An 18,486-nucleotide genomic window follows, 5' to 3' on the forward strand; every position below is an offset into this window, starting at 1 on the left:
ATCTCACTTCAATTAAAGGGCGTATCTAAATTGTGTAGAATTTCAAACATCTATGCCAATAATATATTATCTTACGTTTTTATCACTAAACTTCCATCGGCACGAATATTCTAAGGGGAAATCGGTTCAAATACTTTGTACCAATCTATTCCCTCTGTGCTAAAAATCTGTATTTCAGTTAGTAGTAGACTAATATAAATACAATCGTGCGAGACTATAATTTTCTAAAAAGTAGTTACTGTGTATTACTGAGCATTATCGCTGCCACTGTCAAACTGTTTCAATATTTATTTTAACTAATTTTTACATGTTTCATGATTTTTAAATTCTTAAATTTTGCGACACACTCTATGGGGATGCGCGCGACATATCTGTGCGTCGCAACACACCGGATAGTGCTTTTGGAGAGGGAGACCTTGCTCCGATTCCCGGCGGGAGCTTATGTGGTTCGGATCCCATGTTAAACTGTAGGTCTACGTCTCGTATTGCATTGCTGCTGAACAAGACGTTAAACTCAAATCCAACAATAGCGAAACACCGGTTGGAAATCACTGGTATAGTGGCCTGTAATACATGGAAAATCTTAACACTTGGTCTGTTTTCATTTTTCTGTCCATTGATTCATATCGGAAAGTATTTTTCTATATTCGTTAACAGAAATATGAATTTTAACTATTTGATTTCACCGATTTCTGTTTTAGCCCTATTTAAATGTTTTTTTTTTAATTTGCGCGAAATTTAAGTTCTGAGTTACATTTTTTTAAACTTAGGATAACCCTAGGTTAATCAATTTCAGTATTATACTGTGATATTTTTATAAAGCTATACAACGCATGTCCTACCGGTACCTCTTTTATTAAGATTTTTTCTTTAAATGGGACTTCTCTACCATTTTTCAAAAATATTTTCGTATTTAGGAAACAAATATTTCAATTTATGTTGATATGAAGATTGGAAGAAGTATATATTATAAATGATAATATAAATGATAATGCTATTGTGACATTTCATGCTAATTTCTTTCGCTGTTATTCAGATTTATGATGCTTTCGTTCATAACTAATCAGAATGCGTAGAATGATGTATTCATAGTGAATACTGGCATCTTTTCTCGAAAGGAAAAACTACTGCTACGATCTACGCTTATATTAATATATAAAAGAACGTGTCTGGCTGTTATTCAATTTTTGCAGAAAGGATTCGCCTGGAGCCACCAAATTTAGCACAGACAGTTATACTGCATCTTCTAGATTTTCACCAGATCTAATGGTGTACGAAGTCTTTTTTACGATTTTCATTCAAAAGGAGATTAGAGATTTTACAAATCTCCTATTTAATATTCCATATTTAGGCGCAATGTTAGTACAATGAATTTGAAATGAACTCGCAAAATCCTCATGAAAATTGGATTTAGGTGAAATTGCTTGAAAGCATGATATGTTATAGATGTTGTGTTCCTGAGAAAAAAGTCACAGTGGACACAACCACCAATCACCGACCGGTTGGCCACTACAAGGCCCGTTTTTGAAAACAGCCGAAGATACAGTAATATTCTGAATTTCAGTGAAAATGACTGAAACCGTGATATGCTATAGCTATTTTGATCCTGAGGAAAAAGTCTCAATGGGCACAACCACAAATCTCAAACTGTTTGATCACTACAAGGCCACTTTTTTGAAAGCAGCCGAGTATAACGATGTTTTATATTTCGGTGAAAATGATCGAAAGTGTGACATGTTGTAGATGTTCTCATCATGGAAAAGTCTTAATGCACATAACTATCAATTATTGACAGTTAGGCCGCAACAGGTCCACATTTTTTGAAACATCTGCATAGGAACGATATTTTGGATTTTGGTTAAAATAAATGAAACTGTGATATGTTGTAGATATCGTGATCCTGAGAAAAGTGTTAACTTGTGGCTACCGAGCAACAGTAGGTCAGTTGGTAGAGAATTTGTTTGCATTCGTGAAGATTTGGAACGGGCCGATCATCCTGTCAAAGGTTTCGCAGTTCTTTCTTTTCTCTCGCAAAATGAACATACGAATGTTATCTATGCTTAAATGGTGTTGGCCATTACTCTTCCCATCCGTTTTCCGGGTTGTGGGCTAGGATGACAAGATCTAAACCTTTTGAAATTTTCATACAATTCCACCAAAATTCCATAATATCGAACCTTCTACTGTTTTCAAAAAAGTGGCCCCGTAGTGGCCAAACGGTCAGCGATTGGTGGGTATTCATATTGAGACCTTTTCTTAGGATTACAATATTTACAACATATCACGGTTTCAGGGAACTCCCAAGAAATTCAATTTCCATAAGGATTGTGCAGGATCCTTTATGAAGTATGTATATTAACAAGTAAATCGTCTTATCTGTGGTCCAGGTTGCATATCTTTTAACTTTTTTAATTATTCTGCATTAGCCTTATTGTCTATGTACGAAGAACTCGTACCTCAAGTGGACCGAGGCATTGCTTGTACTTACACATTTCAAGCATTTCTTTACTTTCAAAGTTTTAGCATAAATTTTATTCTTCCTGTGCGAATAAGATTTCAACTAGTCTATAAATAAAAATACATGTTGTCGCTCTTCCCATCTATGTGGCAGTTATTGAATTATCTTATAATCAGGAGTCACCTAGAGTTACCAAATGTTGAACACAATAGATCTTCACTATATCTAATCGCACACAAAGCCGTTTTTCGATTTTCGTTTCAAAGAGCAATTGCGGGAGTCAAACTTTATGCAAGGAAATAAAAATAAATAAAATCATAGTAGCAGTGAAGTAGGCAACTCAATCTTTTTTACTGTGAACAAGGTGGCATGCTTTCCAAATCTTTGAATTAAAATGAAATGAAATCTTTAACATCCCATGATTATGCCTATTAGACTAAGGGAGACTATGATGCAAGCAAGCGAATGATGATGAAAGAATTGGTGGAATGAGAAAATTGGAGGAAACGGGAGTACTCCGAGAAAACCCAAGAGCACGATGTTGTCCACCACAAACTTACTAGGCTGGGGATCGAACCAGGGACCTCACGCACCAAAGGTAAGCACTCTACTACTGAGCCACTGTGCCCCCTGTTATAGTCAGGAGTCATCTAGGGTTACTAAATGTAGTTCAGAGATAAAGCTTTACTATAGCTAATCGCGTACAAAGCAGTTTCTTCGATTTTCGAATCGATGAAGATTTGCGGGATTCGAAAAGTATGCAAATAAATAAAACTCTCTCTCTCTCTCTATATATATATATATATATATATATATATATATATATATATATATATATATATATATATATATATATATATATATATATATATATATATATAACTTAGTGCCTGTGCAGTAGGCAACTCAATCATTCCCTGTGGACAAGGTTGCATGCTTTCCATATCTTTGAATTGTTTTGCATTAACCTTACTCTTTCCGTGGATTATTTTGACAAGGAAAGTGATATTTAAATAGACCTGAAGAAAGAAATAGCAAAATAACATCATTGCATATAACCCCTGTTTATTTCGAAGAGAAATGAATTGAAATGAAATCTTTAAATTTTCGTCAGACGGTTATGCCGGCTAGGCTAAACGAGACGGTGATGATGAGAAATGAATGAAATGGTGGCATGAGGAAAGTGGGAGTGGGAGAACTCCAAGGAAACCCACATACACGGTTTTTGTCTACCACAAACTTCATTTGGCGCAAGCTGGGATCTAACCAAGGACCTCATGCACCAGAGGTGAACGCTCTACCACTGAGCCACCGCGGCCCAACTTCGAAAAGAAAGAAATAATATCTTTACGTATAAATATATTATCATAAAAGCAAACATGCCACGGGTATTTACCACTGTTAATTTGCAATAAATGACGTTCAATGGGTTCAGGTTTTTTTTTTTTTTTTTTTTTTTTTTTGTAGCTATAACACTCAGGACATTCATCAATATTATCCTTTGATAAACGTTTGTTTTAATGGTTATTAAAATGTGATAACCAACTTTAACTGAGAGAAGGAAAGAAAGTACATTAGACTTGAGTTGTGTCTTTATCAAACGTTTGTCAGGTAGAAAAAAGTAAGAAATAAATATTGAAACCTAATTTTTCAGAGGAAATTTTCTTACCTTTAACTCTTTTTTTCTTTATTTCTTTTACGAAGGTTTTCCACGCTTGGTATAACGTCACTAAAAATCTCATCTATATAGTATTCGTTCACACGAAAGTTTGCTATCAGCCGAACACTACGGAAGAAGACTGGAAGAAAGAAAGGAGGTGTAAAAAAGAAAAGGAGAAAAGGTGAAGGTAACATCCGTCTCCGGCGAAGTGATCGGAAATAGCCTTTTAAAGGTTTGCAGGTGGAAGAAAGGTGATAGAAGGCCGGAAATAGATCTTGGAAAGGTGAGAGAGAGAGAGAGAAGAAGAAGGGAAACTGTGTGTCTGTGTATGTGTGAAGAAAATGAGAGCGAAGCAGAGGATGTAACGAACGAAGAACGAATAAACGTATAAAAGGGAATTTCCTTCCTGGTCTTTCGATCCCATCTTCTTCTGATACCATTTCACTCTCTTGGCGGCCTCTCCCCTTCTTTTCGGAGACTGCTTACATACACAGACACATACATTCGATATACACGAAATCGACACTTTGTAACTAAATAAATGAATGACACATTCGTTTTCTTCATTACGTCGATTCTTTTTCATACGGGAAACATATCGGTTGACAAGATACAACACCCAGACTTCTTTTCAAACTTCAAACAAAGTTATCGCTCTGTCCCAATCTAATTATCAATAATCTGTTCTCTTTAAGACTTTTCGTAAATAATACATACAGAGACAGTTTTGAAGTCAATAATTTTTCAGTACCTGAAAGTTAAAATCGTACAAATATATACATGATGCTATTTTATATTATAAGATTCTACGTGAGACTTCTAGAATAGCAACGATATCCATTTTACAATTATGTTAGCATATTCTATAAACTTTCTTCTATATCACTGATAATGTAATTGATTCATATATGACGGATTCTAGGGAAATTTCATTTGGAATACAAAGATCTCTGAGCTTTATGTAGTAATGTTGAAGTCTTCGTATATACAGGGTGTAACCTAAATGCATGGAGAAAAGCGATGAGGTGATTTCGAACATCCAAATAAGTAAAAATGTTCCTATATAAACATGGACTTGATGCCTCTTCTTTTCCGAGATACAGTGTTCAAATTTCGAGTCCCTCCAGTGGCTCACTACGTGGAAGTGAATGGAAATGTTCAATATTACACAAATAATACAATCAAGTGGGATTATGCCTGTTCAAATACATGTACACTAACATAGAGAATGAAACTAATCAACATCTGAGATTATTGGGTTGTCAGTGTTGTCAATCTGTTACAAAATGTTATGTTTACAAATAGCATTAGACGTCCACAAGTTAGCATATGATTGCTGACATCAAAATATTCCTAAACATGAGACACTGTCTTCCGAAGTTTATGTGTGGTATAAACGAACGCAGTGGCCTCCATCGAATACCTTTTTCAGTTACTTATCTTTGGGAACATGCAATGGTTGTGATCTATGAACCATTGTTTACTATTGTGAGCCGTTAATTGATTTCACACTTAAACGCCTTGTCTTTCGAAAACAAAGCTGAATTTGTCCCATATTTAGGAATGTATTATTCCTGTAATATTGAACATTTCCATTTATTTTCCCGTAGTGAGCCAATGGATGGACTCGACATTTGAATACCCTGTATCTTGGAAACGAAGCGGCATGGGACCTATGTTTATAGAACACTTTTACTTAGTTGTATGTCCGCAATTACCTCGTCTCTTTTGGCCATGCTTTTATGTTACACTCTCTCTCTCTCTCTCTCTCTCTCTGTCTCTCTCTCTCTCTCTCTCTCTCTATATATATATATATATATATATATATATATATATATAGTGTGTTTCTGTGGTTCATTTGCATACTTCAGCGTCTTTTAGCTATATGTCCGAAAAGGAATGTATCCTTTTCAAAAAATTGTTATTGGGCTCCCTAATGTGATATTAGAATCCTGTATATAGCAAAAACAATGTAATATATCAAACCTTTTCTTACGTACATTACAAAGATTCAATATCGGCGACCTTCTTGACACGACAGATATCTAGTCGAAAGTAAATTTCTTCCCATACTCGAGTCAACATGTGCCTTGTCAAAATAGCGTAAGATATCACATCCCACAGATTGATCACAATCCAGAAGAGTTCAACCCAATTCTGGAGCTCATGGTAATATCCAGGCCCTAGTTACCTCAGATTGTTGCTGTGTTATGTGTACTATCGGAGCCAATGACTAGTGTTAGCTGTCCATTCAGGAGTGGGACATTCCTCTTCTTGCGTGACAGCATATCCTTCTCTGGACGACCTTACCGTACAAGGAAGGAAAAGTTTTTTCCACAGAAGTATTTAATTAAGTTACTCGTGGGCTATTGAATTCTACAACTATAGAATGGTCGCTGGACATTAAAGCAGTGTAACGCTCATACGCACTAGGCAGTATGACTTGTATGATCTGAATCATTGTAAAATATTCGATACTTTCCAACTGGAAATCGAATCTGGAACTTTGTGCTCCGAAGGCACGTAAGCTAGCCACTATACCAATAAAGAAAAAACGTTTCATTGCTAAAACTAAAGATATGCAGACACTTACCAAATTAATTTTTAAAAAACGCTAGTTGGAAACACGTAATACGTTACCCAACTGGGTTGGCAACAGTTAGGTGGTGACCGTAGATCTGAGCTTTTGATGTTAATGTATTAAAGTAAAATCCGTTCTACGGGAGAGGAGTAGAACGACAGTATGAAGTAAACTAAACAGACGATATCAGTGTAAAGTGGACAACCTCCTTAATTTCCAAAGGCGGCAAATTATTGACGCTCGATTTTGTACTGCAAATGTGACGAAAGCGACCAATGTGTTGGATGATCGAGAGTGACATTATTCAAGGCGATGACGGCCTTCAAATTCACGGCAAATTCTACGAAGGGGAACAGTGGTCAAAAGAAAATTCCGAGTAACAGGTCAAGCCGAGCATTAAAGCGGATTATCACTCAGAACCGTCGTGTGACTATAGTACAAGCGACGGAGCAATCTAGAAGCCCTCCTACAGCTGGTATTGACAATCACAGTCCAACGTGACTTACATGATACATGGACATACCGAGTCCGGTTGCACGGGTAATACTGCTAATAAGAGGCCATAACGCTTTAGCATGATAGGAATGATGCCATGAACATGCAACATGAACTGCTGATGACTGGAAGCTGGTGATATGGATGGGTAAGTTAGCATTCGCATTATTTCAAACCACGGATGTTGTTTATGTGTGCGGATACCCATAGCAGCGTATGATCCGCATTTTCTCCGCCCAGCCGTGAAACATGATAGCGGCTCTATGATGCTGTGAACCCTAATATCCTGGTTTTTAGTGGACCTTCTGCCGATGCTTAATAGTCGTGCACTGCCTATAATTATGCCACCATGCACATCTTATGATTCAGACGTTTCCTGATAATGTTGCAGTATTCCAGGGTGACATGGCGTCCTTTCTCACAACTGGAGTTGTTCTGATGTGGTTTTAGGACCATCATGAAGGAATTGAACATCTCTTCTGACCCACTTAAGCCTCAGACCTAAACATGATTGAACATCTGTGAACATCGTGTTGAAGACAAGAAACTGGCGTCTCCACTCTCTCACGGAACTTAGTAATGCATTGCATCCAGAATGGTATAATTTTCAACCTGCTACCAGTCATGAATTCTATGACTCCAGTCCACACACACCCTATCATAGTTGTTCTGTGGACGGTAGGTAGTCCAATGTTACATTAATTTAGTAAAATTGCATTTTTCTTTCAGATATTACCATTATATTGATAAATATGTGCGTGCATATATAGATACAGCCTGTACTATGTTAACATGCTGGGACCGCTCGTTGTAACGTCCATTTCTAGATTACCAGACCTATAATACCACTCATGATATTGTGAAAGTAAAAAAGAAATAAAATGGAATAAAGTTCAGCTTCAATAATTGGCAGTCATATCAACGTAATATTCGAACATAAAACGTCAGATATAATCAATCTATCAATTTAAAATTGAAAATGCAGATGAGTGTGGTATAAAAATAGATATTAAGTGAAGAGTGCATACAGAAAATGTAGCTTCAAAGGATTTTTCTTTTACCATTTTCAAATGTTACAGTGTAATCAAAAGGCACTGTAGAATATTCCTTCCGCATAATATGTTCATGTATGATCATTGAGAAAGATTGAATGGCAAAAAATCTGAATTTACTCTCACGAGGTATGTGTGTCTGTGTGTGTTTGATCTAGAGAAATTTCTGGTTAAATGAACATCATTTTGTTGCCCTTAATCAGAAAGCATTATCGTTAAAATTAAAGGAAAAGAAAGCGTAGAAGAGTGATTACATTTTGTAGGATTTGATACGTAGAAGCATTACAAGGAGAATTTACTATGAAATTAGGGAAGAAAATCGTATTTATTTACATTTGAGTTTTACTTTTCCATTCATCCATTACTATTGCAATTTAGAATTTTGTTCTTTCCAAGTAGTTATGGATTTTGATATATATTTGCATACTAATGCAGTTATACTTTAAGAACTGCGAAAGAAAGGTCAAATTAAGAGGTTCAACTAGGAAAAGCCAATGGTTCAATTTTGCTTTCTACTTGTTTACAATCTCGTGGTCCACAATTGCGAAAGGCGTTCTTGCATGATCTTTTCCTCCTCACTCTCACCGGAAAAATACTGACCCGTGTGAGATGGTGTTAACAAACATAATGTCTTGCTTTCCCCAAATGATTTCACTTCCAATGTTAGTTTTAATAGTCTCATGTTATTCCAATAGATATAGGAATTTATAATAATATTATTCCATTTAAATGTCCAGTTCTATCTGAAATTAAAATTTTAATATACGAAAAGTAATGACTTGGCTATGTTCCATGTCCAAAGAAAACTTCTGAAAATTCTTCCAATAATGAATGGGTTAAGTAAAGATATCATTAGAAGAGATACGTATAGTGCAATCAGAAGTATCTTATGTTTAGAGTTTCAAATACGAGAATTTAATGCTAGGAATCAAAGTATAGAACTGTCATATATATATTTCATACTGATATGACATAAATGCATCTATTATTATCCATGTACATTTTGAAGGTTATTCTAAATGGAAATTTAAGCAAACAGTACAATTTTCTTATGCACTATAGTGTTTATATATAGCTTAGTACAAAATATGACTTTCCACACTTCTGAATATTGTGTGTATTTGTGTTTGGAATGCACTGGAAAGAAATTATCTTGGAACCAATGGCGAAAATACGTCATAATTGGTCCTTTTATAATAGGTCCATTGAGCGAAGTGTATAAAATCCCAAGGAAACTATTATGAATAACATTTCGATTCCGCATGTCCAAGGGTGACTACATACATTATTTCCAGCCAAAGACGGGATACTCTTAAACCAAATTTTGTGCTTATAATTTTTTTTTCAGAAAAACAATATTAACCGATTTCAACACACGCGCTAAAAACCAAAAAACGCACACAATAATAATAATAATAATAATAATAATAATAATAATAATAATAATAATAATAATAATAATAATAATAATAATAATAATAATAATAATACTTTTCAAAAAATAAACAAAAATTAAATCTGTACCAATCCAAACAAATTAATGTCTCATAAAAAATACCATTTAAATTAACTTTATTTTAGGCATTAATTGGTTCGGCTTGGCACAGACTTCTAAACTTTTTATAGACAAAAGTAACGAAATATTCTCTGTTTTAAGTATGTTATTATTAGTAGTAGTATAATATTCTACTTTTTAATTTTGTTGTTGAACTTGATTGCTATTGTTTCTTAAAACTTTATTTTATTTTATGCTTTTCAGTATGTTTATGATGTCAGTTTTATCTTAAGTTTATTTATTTTTTTCACTTTTCTTGTTACCCCAGTAGCTTAGGTAGATACCTAACCTAAAGGTAGGACTCTTATTATAAAATGGTTTGAAATACGAGAAATATATATAATCGATCTACACATTACGGAATTATACCTGAATATACACATGGTATCAATATTATTAGCTGTTGAGGAGTTTTATTTTCTAACTCGAAAGCTTCTCACCAGATCTGATAAAATTTCTATGAACCCTGTGGCAAAGTATACTCTTTATATATAAACCCATTAGGATATGATAAGTTACACCGAAAGTATTTTAAATTTACTCTCAATTGTGTATAAATAATGAATTTTTCTCAACTACTACGTATATGAAACAATGTTATATGTTCCAATATTTGTTAAGTGGATGCTACGCCAACCTCTATGGCAATAACAAATGAACATGGTAAGATTGTTTTCCAGTGGACAGGACTTCCACTCCTTCCCATTTTTGTTACAGAGTATCTTGTTGATGCTTTTGCAGATATCTTGTATTACCCAGAAAGGGTTTACATATTTAGTGAAAGTATAGCGAAAGTATATTGTTTTACACGTAACATATGTAGAGTGTTAAATTTGTTATCAATTGTGCATATTGTAAACAACATGGATAACTTTGTACTCACATGTGTATCAATTTTGTTAAATAAAGCAAATGGACGATTAAGAACCTTGGGCTCGATTCTGCAGCTACCCTCGACCAATCACAACTCGCCACCAGTTACTTCAGATTTCCGGCATGGATTTCGAAGCACATTTTCAAAGTTACTGTTTTGGGGCGATATTGTTTTATTTAGGTCCCATTTGCGTTTTCACAGTGCTGTAATCGATAATCCGTTGTTGTGTCATATTTGCACCTGCTAACAGACATTCTCTCTCATTTTATCGGCTATTTGTTGCCATATAGCCGTAAAAATAACATTGTAATCATTTTCTGTATTATCTATATGTATTATAACCATGCAAAATTCGGAATTTTACAAAATCCGATGCACTTCATGATCGGAAGTTGCCTGTAATTTGAATACCGGTATCAACCTGTATAATTTAAATAAGATATTATAATTTTATTTTGAGAAATTGAAAGAAGACAAAGGTTGTTTGCTAGCTGACGAAAATTTAAATAATACTAGATCGTTCGGAAAATTAGTACTGTAATAAACTATTTATCTTATATTTTCCACCTTAGGGTTAATTTTTAAGAGTGCTTAATAAATACTTTAAAACTAACTTTATTATCTTTTTTGAAATATTATCGAAATTTCAAATACAGACGAATAATTTCCAATCAAGAAGAAATAAAAAAACATAGAAAGAATATCATTTTGAATCTAAAACAAAATAACATCAAATATTTCATTTTAATTTTGTGTACATTGAGCTACCAAAATCTTCAATTGCTTGTTTTCCTGTCATTTTGTCATTTGAAGTAAGAAAGAAAAAAAGAAAAATACCATTAAAGTGTACCTAACTCTTTCTCTATCTTGCTTTGGAAAGAAAGAAAGAAAGAAAGAGAAATCAACATTACCACGTTAAAACGTAACAAAATTACCTTTCATAACTTGATTTGTGGTTTCTCTTTCTTTCAACATCGTTATTTCTAAACGTCTTTCCTCTTTACCCTTACATCTGTGACGTCATAGACACCTCTGACGTAATTTACTTCCGGTTCTGGATTTTACCTTTCATTCTTTGTTTCCTTTTTTCTTACTACTTTGTTTTATGGGTTTATTTTTGCCTTGAATTTTCCTTTTTCTTTCCTTATTTCTATAACAGAAACTGGATTGCTTGAAAACTATTGTATAATGAGTTTGGAATATAAGTATTCTTATCTGATATATGTACGTTGTATGTGTTTATTATATGATCATATAACCGCTAAATATATACTAACTTATGTATTTTCATGCTGAAATTTGATTATTAAATTGAATATCTTCATATACTTTTGTTAAAAAAATAACTGAAGACGGAAACAATTAAGAAGCAAATTCTACAATCTTATTATTTGTGAGCCAGCGTAGCGTATTCACTAACGCTCTCGTCTTTGGTGCGAGCGGTCCTTGGTTCGATTCCCGGTGGAGACATTCGGTCGAAAAGGACTAATAGCTTTCTCAGGCCAGCCATCCTGAGTGAGGCTTATTCTGGATTTTCCTTATTCACACCAGGCAAATATCGAGATGGTACCTAACATAATAGTCCCAGGCAGGGCCGGTTAAGGAGGCTTAGGGGGTTTGTAGATGCGGGTCTCCAGGTGGACAGAGGCCTCCACTCTGATCAAAATCTCAACTGGCTGTCTAACAAGAATCATACCAGATACAATCATCATCATAAGATAAAATATGACCGAAAATATGAAACAAACTTTTTCTTTGACCAGTTCTCTTGATTTTCAGGATGTGATAAAGGACTTCGTTAGGAAGAAAGCTAAAAAAAATTTTTTGAGGTACTCATTTTTTTGTTTATTACACTTATGTACTAATAGTTTAACTTTTTGTTTTTTTATGCATTTGAAAAGTTCCATTGAGTGTAATATCATCTAATGCATGGCATGGTTGATGTTATAGAATTACGTGTATTCCCTTAACTTTCCCACTGTACTTTCACAGAAATGTATTAGACGAAGTCAGCAGGAACTACGTGTTTTTTTTAAGCCTTGGGCCACCAGTTTGGTTTATGCGGCCCTGCTCCCAGGCCACTTTCTTCCTTGCCCATTCCTTTTTTTCTCTCCAATTTCCCGGGTAGTGTGATCGTCGAGTGATGTCATCCCTCATATATGTTACGGGCTAACATGGTTATAATGCCGAAAGCCAAGAACTCTAATTTCTAATCCTAGATAGATAGAACAGCTAGATAGATAGAACAGTTTCTAATTAGATAGGGATAGAACAAAATGATAGGGGTAAATGTAATCCTTCATGTATATTTTTGTGAGAAAAATCAATAAAACAACTTTGTGGCGTAAACTAACATTCCGATTGCTGCCAGTTTGATGCAGTTACTTTTTAATTCTGCCGCAATAGTTTTTTAAATGTGTTTATGTATGCACACTCATATTCAAAATTATTGTCGCATGTCTATAAATATGTTATTGTAGGAATATAATTTGATAACGTATTCGCCCCGTATTTCTTATAATGTTAGTATATGTATAATCGGCAAAGACATGTATGTGGCAAATTTCATGTCAGTAAACCAGTAAATAAGAAAAATAAAACGAAAATAAAACTTTCTAGTCCATTTAGCAACATTTTGTTTTACTCATTCTAATTTTCGTATTTATAATTCTTTTCCTATGAAATTTACCACAAATATATATTTCCCGATTATACACATAGTATCAGTATTAAAAGTACCCTGCAAAATCATTATCAAATTATATTCTTACAAGAAGACAGTTATAGATATGCGACAATCATTTTGGACATGAGACTACACGAAAATTTACACTGTTATGTAGCAGATTGTATCTATCGTTACTTGATATCTCCTAACCGTGATACATATACTCATAACAGTGACATTAATGCTACTTGTAAAAAAAAATATGGGACAACTTAGCCTTAGAATGTTCAACACTGAATTCGCAAAAGATTTCAGGTTTGTCTAGGGCCATTGTAAATAGTGCCTTTGAGCTTTTATCTTTTTATTTCGAGCCTCGATAGGAGAGAAGAAAGTATGGAGATCGATTGAAAATGAAATTAAATCTTCCAATTTAAATGTCCCATGATTATATTCTTTTGGGTTAACAGAGACATATGATTAAGGCAAATGAATGATGATGGAAGAATTGGTGACATGGAAATGAGGGAGGAAACGAGAGTACCGCGAGAAAACCCACCCACATGATGTCCACAACAAACCTCCTTGGCCGGGGATCGAGACAGGGACTATAACGCACTAGATCTTTTGAAAAATCGAATTCGACATTACAATGGATGTACCCTTTTCATAGGCCTAACATGCCAAAACAGTTACTTTTAGATGTCTGTACATCAGTTTGTCCGTTCGCCTCCATGTCTATGGTAGACTCACTTGTAGGGGCGCACACTGGACAGAAACTTAATAAGCAAGACGAGAAAAATGCGAAAGCTTAATAATAATAATAATAATAATAATAATAATAATAATAATAATAATAATAATAATAATAATAATAATAATAATAATAATAATAATAATAATAACATGATTTAAGTCAGAGTAAATGTTATCCTAGTAATAATTCCATTAACCCAGTGTAATGGGTTAAATCATTGATGGTTAAAGTGTAGTGACATTTTAACACTGTACTTGTTGTAGATAGTGGCGTAGGAAAGGGCGCGTAACGCTATTATGCTAGTGTGCGCTGTGCTATTACGTGCTTCCCGCAGTGCTTTTGCGCAAATACACCTCACTATAATCTATCACCATACCAAAATTCATTAATATTTATATGGAAAATGAACTAAAGGTAAACATGAACTAAGTTTATTACTTTTACTTTTAATTGTGTTCAGATATTGTATGTCGGGGTGCGGGACAGCAAACACCTTTCAGCCTAGAGGTGGCAAAATATTAACCCTTTAACCGCCATGAGGCATCAACGCTATGCCTCACTGTTTTTATAAATTTGTGCCGCGTGGCACTTATGGATGCCTCACACGTTTTTATTTCCAAAGATTATGCACATGCAGTACGCAGAATCGGTCCAAATAAAATGAGAAAAATCAAAATTACGTTTTGGCCCCGGGGATATACTTTTTGCTAATACATTGTGGCAGATAGAGGACTAAATTCGCACCTGTTTTAGAGTTCAATTTTTCATCACTTTTGAACATATACTGTGTTGTAAATTCGCAATGGTACCTTCAATATTTCCCTTCAGTTCACGAATCTTTCGTGGCTTATTCTCGTAGATGTGCTACTAATACAAATCCATAGAAAATAATCCAGGGAAATAAAATCACATGATCTGGTTGAATTATTTCACATTAAGAGAACGTGTGCAATTAACTTTTCGTGCAACAATTCCAGAATAATATGGTAAACCCGAATACTTTCTATGCATTGTTTAATTGTACATCTCTACATAGGCCACAGACAACTGCGCACAGTTCTTGTAGTTTAATGTTCCCAACCCAGTCAGTGTTGCCACAATACGATTTCAAAGTTCTGACTTACTTATTAACACATGCTATACATATGTAACTAAAGCAGAACAATTAATCAATTAATTTATTCTCTGGCTTCTTATGTTACGCCAAGGATATGAATGATTGGATCTAATGTTTACAAGTTCTGAGTCTGTTGAAGTGGGCAGTGCACAGACCACCATGCACCATAAACTCTGACATGTTACTCCTTTCCACACCCACAACGTCACCTCTAACCGACGTGAAGATCTGTCGCTTCATACCTCAGCTTGAAAGTAAATTTTATAACATTGCAATACGTGTAAGGTAGTGACGGTCAATAATGTAAGGTAGTAGGTAGAGCAATTTATATATGCGATTCGGGTTTCTCCCACAACCTTTTATATACAATATAACACACAAATAAACTATAGATGTGTTCCGAAGATGAATACAAAATTCTCTACGTTGTTTGTGTAAATAGGTGTCTCTAGGCCCAGACAGCCAAGGGAAGAATTCCACAGAACTCAGGCAAACTAAATGGAGATGGTTTAGGAATTGTCAGTACTCCAGGTAACTAAAAGAGGTTGGTGTTCCACAGAGCTCTTAATCTTGGGACAATAAATCCAAAAACTGTTCCTTGGTATCTGTTACTTTTTTGCTCTACTATGGATATACATTATTGAGATCTGAAGTTGTGGTAGATTTCTAACACCTGTAGTGCCAATACAAGGATAAGATCTGATGCGAGATCCTAAAACAAAATATTTTTAAAAAATCTTTACGTATGTGCTGCATATTTTAACCATTTCCAGTTAAGGGATAAACGTTGAGATGTGAGATGTTTTATAGTGTATATATATACTAATTACGGTGTGATTAGGGGAAGACTTCCAATACTTATGAATACGAATTTGAGAGTTTAAAAGAAAAAGTACCGCAATTATCATTGAAAAAATTATAAGAATAAATCTATGAAAGTCTAGTTGTGTCCATTAAAAGATACTAAAATTTACCACTAATCCTAAGAAGAGTAACAGATGCCAAGGATTTTTAAAGGAAAGAAAAGTTCAGAAAAATATTAGCAGGTAAAACTGACAAACAAGTTAGTTTCATTCCACATTGTGAAATTATGTAGTTCTTAACTACGTGAATTCTGTATTGAAACCAGATGTAAAAGGTCTGTAACTTCTGCTTGCAACAGAGGAATAAAGTCGGTGTTCGAGTTTGTTCTTCGGGCATGTCAAAAACGGTTTCTCGCCATCTATTGCAATGATTATAGTCAATATTGGATCCGAAAGTGCCAATAGATTTCAACCACCTCCGGTTGGGATGGAATAGAAGACGGAACCTAATCTTGATGTACTGAATTATGTAAAGCTATTCGTCGCTATCTACTACTGTGTTTGTACTATGTCGATCAGTACTGAAACCGGAAAGCATATAGTTTAACTACTTCTGACTTGAATAGAGAGCTAAAAGGTGGATACAAAACTGATCTTGAGAAGCTAAATTTATATCAGAAAGTAATGTCTCACTATTTCTTACTATTTTTGCTCTTATACTAACAGATGGAAAGACAAATCTTTTCACGTGTGACTTCTAGCACTTACACTTAAACACTATAGTTTGGAAGTCTAAAATTACAGGTACTTAACATGGAACTCATAGTATTTTCCTGTATTACGAATAATTAATTTGGCTGACTACAATGGAAGGGGCACATTGCTCCCATAATAAATTCTAGCAAATTGGTTAACTTTCTGGTTGGGAAGGAGGTACTTCTGTACCAAAAGTTAGTTTTAGTAGACGAAAGTGTGAGTGTCGTACAAAAATAGAATATTAAGTTAGCGACAAGCTTCATAACGTAATTGACTTGGTATAAAGTAGGAACCAAGGTTGATATTTGTTTTTGCGACGATGAAACCATCACATTCCTTAGTAATTATATACCTCAATTATTTTATTTACTACGCATAGAACACTAGCAACTAGATCTTGAACCTAAATATATGGCTGTTGTCCTGTATAAAATTTATAGTATAATTAAAATGCAATACAATCTTTGACGATCCATGTTTATGGTTTGTAAACTTTAAGACACTGGCAATATAAAAGGAAATGAATACTTTAAAAAGACTTGCGAAATCAATATAGAAGAAAGCGGAAGGATTCGAAGGTCTATGGACACTACATTGTCCACCAGAAGTTCACAAAGAGTGGGATGAAAGCGTCCTGCTAACGGACATACAAATACCCCATCGCTGAGTCATGGTTTCCCTTATTGATGAACTAATACGCATATTTCTTTTTTAGAGGATGAGCGGGACATGCTGTTTTTCAATACAATAGTAAGGGAAGGGTAGGTATGACTTCTGTTAATAATATACAATTAAGTTAGAGGAAACAATTAGACAATAACTGGTCTAGTGTCAAGCGCGCGTGCCTTTCATGCACTTGGTCCCGAGTACGATTCCCGGATGTGACATCATTGAAATTTTAATATATGACGATGTAACATATTCCAGCTTAAACTGTAGGTCTAAGTGTCAAATAGTGTTAGTTGCCGAAAGGGCTGTTAAACTACTACTCAATTAACCAAAAAGTGAAATGAGAAGTTCTGCGAGCAATACTTACACACTACGCCAAATAAATACCACGAAAAGGAACTATGCTGATATTTAAGCTTCCCCTTCCTCTTATGCAGCCCAAGAGTATATTTATATTCTGTATGGTTGACTATACGATGTTGAGGATCAGACAGTGAGACTCATAGGATTGTGTTATTAGTACGTCCGTACATCTGTCCGTTGCTCAGCACGATAACTCTCGAACAGAGGTGTACTTATAATTCTGTATTTTTTTTTGCAATAGATACTAAAGCAATTACCTCGGCCGAGTTCGTTAATGAAGTCCATTCGTTGACAATTTAACGGGTAATGGTGACTATCAATTTTTCCACTCATATATTTCGCGTGATCCTCTCTGCAGTCTTTACCATGGTTTATTTTTTGTTTTTAGAATCACGCAAGTTGGACATACAATATTCTAACCTTATTGCGTCCGTCTGTCCGTATAACGTACGTATACTACTGCAAACGATAACTTGAAAGAAATCGATTTTTAAAAAATCCGCAATAAATAGCTACAACAATTATTTCGGCTGAGTTCGCGAATGGAGTCAACCCATTAACGGGTAACGGAGTCAATCCATTGATCCCTTCACGGATAACGGAGTCAATTTATTAACACCTTTACGGGTAACGGAGCTAACCCGTTAACACCTTCATAGGTAACGAAGTCAATCCATCAAC

Source organism: Thermobia domestica, chromosome 8 (assembly GCF_964235325.1).
Source record: "Thermobia domestica chromosome 8, izTheDome1.hap1.1, whole genome shotgun sequence".
Lineage (NCBI taxonomy): Eukaryota > Metazoa > Arthropoda > Insecta > Zygentoma > Lepismatidae > Thermobia > Thermobia domestica.